We start from the raw sequence: 9,264 nt of genomic DNA, 5'->3' as shown, positions 1-9,264 counted from the left end.
AGGGTGTTGTGATTGACAGTGTCAAAGGCTGCGGAGAGGTCAAGGAGAATTAGAAGACAGGACCCCCCTGAATCGAGTATCCACAGCGCGTCATCAATCACTTGCAGCAGGGCTGTTTCAGTGCTGCAGTTTTAGATGAAGCCGGACTGACAGTTGTCAAGAAGATCATTGTCCTTGATATGACGGGAGAGTTGTTTCGCTACACATCTTTCTGTGATCTTCGCCAGAAAGGGAAGGTTAGTGATGGGGCGGAAGTTGTTGAGGTCATTCGCATCAGCAGTGGGTTTTTTAAGAAGAGGGGTGACCTGCCCAGTTTTGAAGGAGGCAGGAAGGGAGCCTTGCCAGAGGGAGAGGTTGACCAGAGTGGTCCAATAGGAGAGGGAGAGGGTATAGAAGTCAATGGCAATGGCACTGGGGATAGCGTCAAGAGAATGGTTGGATGGCTTTGTTTCTCGTATGCATTTGAGAAGGGCATCTTCAGAAATGGAGTCAAAGCTCTGCCAAATGGCTAAGGATTTGCGCTCCTCTGGAGGGGTAGGATGAGCGACCTGATCCACAAGTGATTTCACTTTTTAATCGAAGAAAATAGCAAAGTCCGCTGCTCTCTTTGTAGAATCATCCACCTTGGAGGTTGGGGGAGAGCAGTTAGGCATTTTGATGAGATCGAATAGTTTTTTGGGTCTATTTTTGGCGGAGTCAAGGAGGGTTTTGAAGTGTGTCGCTTTCCCAAGGAAGATGTGCTTGTGGTACTTGGATCTTGCTGAGCGAAGCATGCCAAATTGTCGGAGGAGGGCACTTGCCTCCAATGTTTCTCCAGGCATCTTAGCTGCTTCCTTTCCTCATGAAGGGATTTGTTGAACCAAGGTGCTGAGGGAGTGGGCCTTAACCTTTTGCTTTTGAGTGGAGCGACGTTATTAATTTCAGCTGCAAGAACTATGAGGCATTGGGAGGTGAGATCGTCAACATCTAGGTTCGGGTCGAGCCTTGGAAGTGATAACAAAGCTGATTCACATAGGGGACCGACATCAATATTTTTGGCATCCCGGAACCATGAGATGGCCCTCTTGGGTTGGCCAAGAGTTATAGAGTGTGAAAGTTGAAGAGAGAATGGGATGAGGAGGTGGTCAGACCAATCTACATGAATTGGGGTAGTGGTAGAAAGTATGCCTGCTTTAGAAATAACAAGGTCTAGGATTGCGCCCTTAGAATGTGTTGATTCAGTGCAGTGTTGGATAAGATCGTTTGCAGAGAGGAAAGTGGCCAGTGAGTTCGCAGAGGAGTCTTGCGGTACTCCCCAGTGGAGATTGAAGTCACCCACAAAGGTCTGATTGTCACTTCGCGAGTATTGGTCGCTGAAGAAGTCGGTGAGTTCATCCATAAACGAAGGGCCACTACGAGGCGGGCGGTAAATGACATGGAATCTGAGGGGTGAACGGTGTTGCAATTGAAGCTCAAGAGAAAGGCATCCAAAGGTTTTGGAGGAGCTGTTAGGAGAGGCCTTGAGTTGGAGGGTGTTTCTAAAGATGACTGCAACACCTCCCCCCGTGTTGTCAGTTCTGTCATTCCTAAATAAAGAGTAGCCTGTGGGTAATAGGAGATCAAATATAGAGTGAGACGTATCTTTGAACCAGGTCTCTGTGAGGAAGAGCATGTCAATATTATGAAGGGTGATGGTATCGGAGATTTCAAGTTTGTGTTTTACTGCAGATCTGCAGTTGTGAAGCATGCAGCGCAGCTCTGTCAAAACTGTTTTGGTGACGGGGGCACTAGGGCTCTGAAGGGTGATCGGGATATTGTACTTATAAGGGGGTGCACGGGAGGGTTTAGGTGGATGCTTTGTTCTGACAGAGGTGATGATCGGAATGGTGTAGATAGTGGGGTTGCTAGGGTATGCCGGTTGAGGAAGGTTGGCGTTCGGGGGCTTGAGTGAGTTAACAGAGTTTTCCGACGATAGGTTAAGCTTGGCTGTACTGGGGTGAGGGGGCGAGGTGCATCTCGTGGGAAGTTGGGAAGGAGTAGCGGTGCAAGAAGGGGTGACAATCTTAGAGCATAAAAGTGAGATGGCAGCTGTAAGCTGGGAGATGGAAGTGATAAGAGAGCCTAGCGTGTTTTCCAGTGAGAATGAGGCAGAGCACGGAAGGTTGGGTTGGGGAAGGTTGGGTGGCTCGATTGAAACAAGGGGGGGTGGAGTAGGTGGCGGCAGGCAGGGAGAGGTGGCAGGATAGGAGGTAATTTGGGGTATGGGGTTCATAAGTGGGGAAGGGTGGTGGGTGAGAGCGGGAGTTAGTGAAACGGAGGTTAAGGGAGAGTTGTCTTTGTTGGTGTTGCAAGAGGGAGAGGAATTAAGGATATTAGGGGGAGCGGGGTGTGGAACACGGCGGTAGGGTAGAAGGAGAGGGGTGGCCTGTGTGGAGTCATGAGCATATAGGAGGTTTGGGAGGAAAAGAGGTGCGGTGGTTGTGGAGGACCTGTCAGCTAGGAGAGGTGGCTGTGATGGGACGGGCATCTGGCAGAGTGAGGGGGGTTGGGAGAAAGGGAAGTTGAGGAAAGGAAGTGGTTCTGCTGGGCCCGAGGGAGGGAAGTGGGGGGGGGGTTACTGGGTAGGGAAGGGGGGTGGTGCAGCATTACTGGAGGAGTAGGAGGGAGGAGAGAGATGCAGTCGGATTCAGGAGAAGACGGGGTGAATAACGAGGGGATGAGGGGGTGGGGAGGAGGGATGGAAGGGATGAGGGGAGCATAGGTAAAGTACACTGGGGGAGAGGGACAGAGGAGAGGTGGACTAAAAAGGGGGGTGATGGGAAGGAATATGGGGGAGGAGAAGAGATTGGAGAATCGGGATGGTGCAGATGGGATGAGGAGCGTATTGGCTTGTGGTAAGGCTGAAATGATGTGGGAAGGGACATACTGTGAGGGGGAGGAATGGGAGAGGAGGTCACAAGGGAGGGGGAAGGAAGGGGGCCGACCTGTGCTTCTCGAGGGAGCAGCCGATTGGAGTGAGGTGGGGTCTGCGGAGGGGAAAGGGAGTAATGGGTGGAGCTGGAAGGAGAGTCATGGGGAAATCCGGTTGCAGAGGAGGGGAGTAAGGAGGGGAAGAGGCAGTCAAAGAGCGAGAGACAGGTGTCTTTGCCTTGGATCAAGACTGTACCGTTGTTATAGAGTGAGATAGTGAGGTTACCTTTGAAGCAAGCAGAGGGGGAAATTTTTAGTTTTTTCCCATGGGGGATAGAGGAGGAGGAGGTGACGTTAAGGGAATACTAAAAACTGTTGGACCAGGAGGGGATGTCGTGAGTGAAGAAAATGAAATCATTTTTAAGCCTCCCAAAACGACTATTACTGGGGTAGCACCCACTGTTCCTGGGGTGCAGTTCAGGGGGCAAGTTTAGATGCAAGCCCTTGGAGATCTTATTAAGCAGATTGCACAAGTTGAAAATAAAGCAAAGTTTCTTCCAGTCTTTCTTTTCTCTCCTTCCAGCAGCAAGGCACCCACCACAGGCCAGTCTCTCCGGCTTAGAGACAGTACTTCTCCATGCAGCTTTCCTAGGTCCTTCTCTTCGGGCAGAGTTTCTTCTTGGCATCAACAGGATCTAGTTTCTTAGGAGCAGGGCTCCTTCTTTTATAGGACATTTCTTTTGTTCTTTCAGGCCAGGGGGGCCTTTGCATAGCCTAATTCAGGTTTGAAGCACTCTGTTGTGCTGTTCCTGGCTTTTCCTTTCAATGTGAGGGGCAGGCACATCAGACGCTCCGCAGGAGGTGGAGCCAGCATTGTGATGACAGGGGCAGCCGGGAGTATTCTGTTGACAGTCCTCCCTCTTCCTGGGCTAGGTGTCGGGCTGAGTCATCAGTGGCTCTTCAGGGGGTGGAACCAGCATTGTGGTGGCAGAGCACGGCCCTATTCTGAGTCCAGGGGAACTCCCAACTCCCACTAAGGTGTAATCCTTGCATTCACCACCTGTCATCCCCCAGCCCTGTCAATCACACAACCCAGACAGCAGATACACATCCTAGCAGAGGCGGGCTGAAATGGTTAGGCAAGCAAAGGATAACTTTCTAAAAGTAGCATTTGCAAACACAGGATATTAAAATAAACTTTACTAAAGGAAGTATTTTATTATTCTGAGTTCAGGCATACTAAACTTGACTTTATACCATGTTCCCTGAGCCTGCTGGGATTATAGGGTGTAATAATTCCAGCAGCCCATCTTGGCCTAAGAGAACAGGTAGCCTTACAATAGTGAACAACGAAATTGGCTGTAATTCACTATTAGGACATGCCACACACATCAGGGCTTGTCCTACCTTACACTTTCAATGCACCCTGCCCTAGGGCCTACCATAGGGGTGACTAATATGAAGCAAAGGGAAGGTTTAGAGGCTGGCAAGTGGGTGCACTTACCCAGCCAGCATGACAGTACCAGACTGCACGCAGGTTCTGCAGTAGCAGACCTTAGACACATTTTGGAAGGCTGCTTCTGTGGGTGGCGCAACCAGCGCTGCAGGCCCACTAGCAGTATTGGCATTCACAAGCCCTGGCACTCCTGGTGCACTTTACTGGGGACTGACAGTAAATCCAATGAACCAATCATGGACATCAATCAATGTAACAATTTACAACAGGGAGAGCATATGCACTTTAGCACTGGTCAGCATTGGTAAAGTGCCCAGAGTCATTAAGCCAACAAAAACCGATCAGAGGAAATATAGGAGGAAAAAGGCAAAAGGTTTAGAGATAACCCAGCAGAAAGGGCCAAGTCCAACACTCCTCTATTCAGAAATCTCCTAGGAGACAGGCAGGCTCTATCCACACTTTGGGAAGGCCCAAACAAACTTGTCTTCTAACAACACTATTTGTATGAAGCTTTACTCTCTCTCCTGGTCAAAAAACGAAGTGCACAGTTTAAACAGCTTACAGCAGATTACTGCTGTCTCAGGGGGGAAGGGAGGTCTGGTTTCACTGACTTGGTAATACAAAATGGTCGCTGGGGTGCACTGCTTAACATTCAGGTCTTAGCACAGAGCAAAGGAGACATTTAGAGGGAAAACTGATTGTCACGGGAAACGAGAGCGGAAAAACTACAGAGTTTGAACTGTAAATCCAACAATTCAACAGGTTAAATAGAAGCAGTCACAGGCAGGAAAACCCACAAGTTTATACACAAAAACATGGGTTAAATTATGCAATCATTGGCAGGTTAAAACTACAATTCTAAACTGTCTGCTGCGGTGGTCGGTGTCACACAGACCCCAGGGGGAGGGGGAGGGGGTAAAATGCAGCATGTGTACACATCATCTTCCACAGGTCGATGGCACACAAACCCCCGAATGGCAGGCGGGGGGGTACAAGGCACACAGAGGTGAGTCTGCTGCGCAGGTCTGTGCCACAGACCTCTGAGCCCTTAATGAGGCGGGTGGGTTACAAGGCAAGATGTGTCCAGGGTGAGCAACAATAACATGGGAGGGGAGCGTGGGAGGAGGCACGCAAGCAAGAACATGGAAGGCTGGACCAAGGGGATGGGATGGGGGCAAGCAACAACACAGAGCGGGGTGGGGGAGATGGTATGAAAGCACATGCCCTCTTACGCAGTGCTGCTTCTAAAAGAAGGAAGCAGCACTTAGGCCATGTTTCAGGGGATGGACATACACATAAAGAGGATATGAAGCTGGCACGTACAAACAAAAGAGAAGCGAGGAAATGAGAGTAAACATAACGTCTCCAAGTAACAGTGCATGCGCTGTCTCAGAAGCCCTAGTAATAGGCCCCTGTTAATGTCCTCCCCCACACGGGCACATTGTACAGGCTGTCTAGTGCCACAAACAACCTTAGCACTGTGGTGCAGAGTTCTGTGCACCCTGTGCAGTATAAAATGTGTTCCAGAGGGGTGCCCTTCCAGTACAAAATCTTACATGCCACAAATTAGGGAACACTTCACACGGCCGTGTGCATGTCTGGAATGTTTGAGAATCAAAGAATTTCTCCTTGACAGCGCCTCATTTAGGGTTTGTTGTGCAGATTTGCCCAAGTAACACCCTAATATTGCCCAAGTAATGCCCAAGTAGCACACAAGTAACACCCAAATAACGCCCAAGTAATGCCAAAGTAATACCCAAGTAGCGCCTAAGCAACGCCCAAGTAACACCCAAGTAATACCTAATTAACACCCAAGTAATGCACAAGTAACGCCCCAGTAACGACAAGTAACACCCAAATAACGTCCAAGTAATACCCAAGTAACGCCCAAGTACTACCCAAATAACACCCAAGCAACGCCCAAGTAATACCCAAGTACCCCTGGACAGTAGGATCACTCCTCCACCCCAGCCCTGGACAGTAGGATAACACCTCCACCCCAGCCCTGGACAGTAGGATCACACCTCCACCCCACCCCTGGACAGTAGGATCACTCCTCCACCCCCAGCCCTGGACAGTAGGATCACACCTCCACCCCACCGCTGGACAGTAGGATCACTCCTCCACCCCCCGGCATGGACAGTAGGATCACTCCTCCACCCCCCGGCATGGACAGTAGGATCACACCTCCACCCCAGCCCTGGACAGTAGGATCACACCTCCACCCCAGCCCTGGACAGTAGGATCACTCCTCCACCCCCCGGCATGGACAGTAGGATCACACCTCCACTCCCCGGCATGGACAGTAGGATCACTCCTCCACCCCACCCCTGGACAGTAGGATCACTCCTCCACCCCCTGGCATGGACAGTAGGATCACACCTCCACCCCAGCCCTGGACAGTAGGATCACACCTCCACCCCAGCCCTGGACAGTGGGATCACACCTCCACCCCCAGCCCTGGACAGTAGGATCACACCTCCACCCCCAGGCATGGACAGTAAGATCACACCTCCACCCCAGCCCTGGACAGTGGGATCACACCTCCGCCCCCAGCCCTGGACAGTAGGATCACACCTCCACCCCCAGGCATGGACAGTAGGATCACACCTCCACCCCAGGCATGGACAGTAGGATCACACCTCCACTCCAGGACTGTAGGATCACACCTCCACCCCAGCCCTGGACAGTAGGATCACACCTCCACCCCAGCCCTGGACAGTAGGATCACTCCTCCACCCCCCGGCATGGACAGTAGGATCACACCTCCACTCCCCGGCATGGACAGTAGGATCACTCCTCCACCCCACCCCTGGACAGTAGGATCACTCCTCCACCCCCTGGCATGGACAGTAGGATCACACCTCCACCCCAGCCCTGGACAGTAGGATCACACCTCCACCCCAGCCCTGGACAGTGGGATCACACCTCCACCCCCAGCCCTGGACAGTAGGATCACACCTCCACCCCCAGGCATGGACAGTAAGATCACACCTCCACCCCAGCCCTGGACAGTGGGATCACACCTCCGCCCCCAGCCCTGGACAGTAGGATCACACCTCCACCCCCAGGCATGGACAGTAGGATCACACCTCCACCCCAGGCATGGACAGTAGGATCACACCTCCACTCCAGGACTGTAGGATCACACCTCCACCCCAGCCCTGGACAGTAGGATCACACCTCCACCCCAGCCCTGGACAGTAGGATCACTCCTCCACCCCCCAGCATGGACAGTAGGATCACACCTCCACCCCCCGGCATGGACAGTAGGATCACTCCTCCACCCCAGCCCTGGACAGTAGGATCACACCTCCACCCCTGCCCTGGACAGTAGGATCACACCTCCAACCCAGCCCTGGACAGTAGGATCACTCCTCCACCCCCAGGCATGGACAGTAGGATCACCCCTCCACCCCAGCCCTGGACAGTAGGATCACACCTCCACCCCAGCCCTGGACAGTAGGATCACACCTCCACCCCAGGCATGGACAGTAGGATCACACCTCCACCCCCCGGCATGGACAGTAGGATCACACCTCCACCCCCCGGCATGGACAGTAGGATCACTCCTCCACCCCAGCCCTGGACAGTAGGATCACTCCTCCACCCCTGCCCTGGACAGTAGGATCACACCTCCACCCCAGCCCTGGACAGTAGGATCACTCCTCCACCCCCAGGCATGGACAGTAGGATCACCCCTCCACCCCAGCCCTGGACTGTATGATCACACCTCCAGCCCCAGCCCTGGACAGTAGGATCACACCCCAGCCCTGGACAGTAGGATCACTCCTCCACCCCCAGGCATGGACAGTAGGATCACACCTCCACCCATAGGCATGGACAGTAGGATCACACCTCCACCCCAACCCTGGACAGTAGGATCACACCTCCACCCCAGCCCTGGACAGTAGGATCACTCCTCCACCCCCAGGCATGGACAGTAGGATCACCCCTCCACCCCAGCCCTGGACTGTATGATCACACCTCCACCTCCAGCCCTGGACAGTAGGATCACACCCCAGCCCTGGACAGTAGGATCACTCCTCCACCCCCAGGCATGGACAGTAGGATCACACCTCCACCCCCAGCCCTGGACGGTAGGATCACACCTCCACCCCCACCCATGGACAGTAGGATCACACCCCAGCCCAGCCCTGGACAGTAGGATCACACCTCCACCCCAGCCCTGGACAGTAGGATCACACCTCCACCCATAGGCATGGACAGTAGGATCACACCTCCACCCCTGGACATTAGGATCACTCCTCCATCCCCAGGCATGGACAGTAGGATCACACCTCCACCCCAGTCCTGGACAGTAGGATCACACCTCCACCCCCAGGCATGGACAGTAGGATCACACCTCCACCCATAAGCATGGACAGTAGGATCACACCTCCACCCCTGGACAGTAGGATCACTCCTCCATCCCCAGGCATGGACAGTAGGATCACACCTCCGCCCCCAGGCATGGACAGTAGGATCAGAGCTCCACCCCAGCCCTGGACAGTAGGATCACACCTCCACCCCCAGGCATGGACAGTAGGATCGCACCTCCACCCCTGGACAGTAGGATCACACCTCCACTCCCACGCATGGACAGTAGGATCACTCCTCCACCCCATCCCCGGACAGTAGGATCACTCCTCCACCCCAGCCCTGGACGGTAGGATCACTCCTCCACCCCAGCCCTGGACAGTAGGATCACACCTCCACCCCCAGCCCTGGAAAGTAGGATCACTCCTCCACCACAGCCCTGGACAGCAGGATCACACCTCCACCCCAGGCATGGACAGTAGGATCACACCTCCACCCATAGGCATGGACAGTAGGATCACACCTCCACCCCATCCCCGGACAGTAGGATCACAGCTTCACCCCCAGGCATGGACAGTAGGATCACACATCCACCCCCA

The sequence above is a fragment of the Lissotriton vulgaris genome, chromosome 1_2 (genome assembly GCF_964263255.1).
Source record: "Lissotriton vulgaris chromosome 1_2, aLisVul1.2, whole genome shotgun sequence".
Lineage (NCBI taxonomy): Eukaryota > Metazoa > Chordata > Amphibia > Caudata > Salamandridae > Lissotriton > Lissotriton vulgaris.
This window is presented reverse-complemented; position numbering follows the sequence as displayed.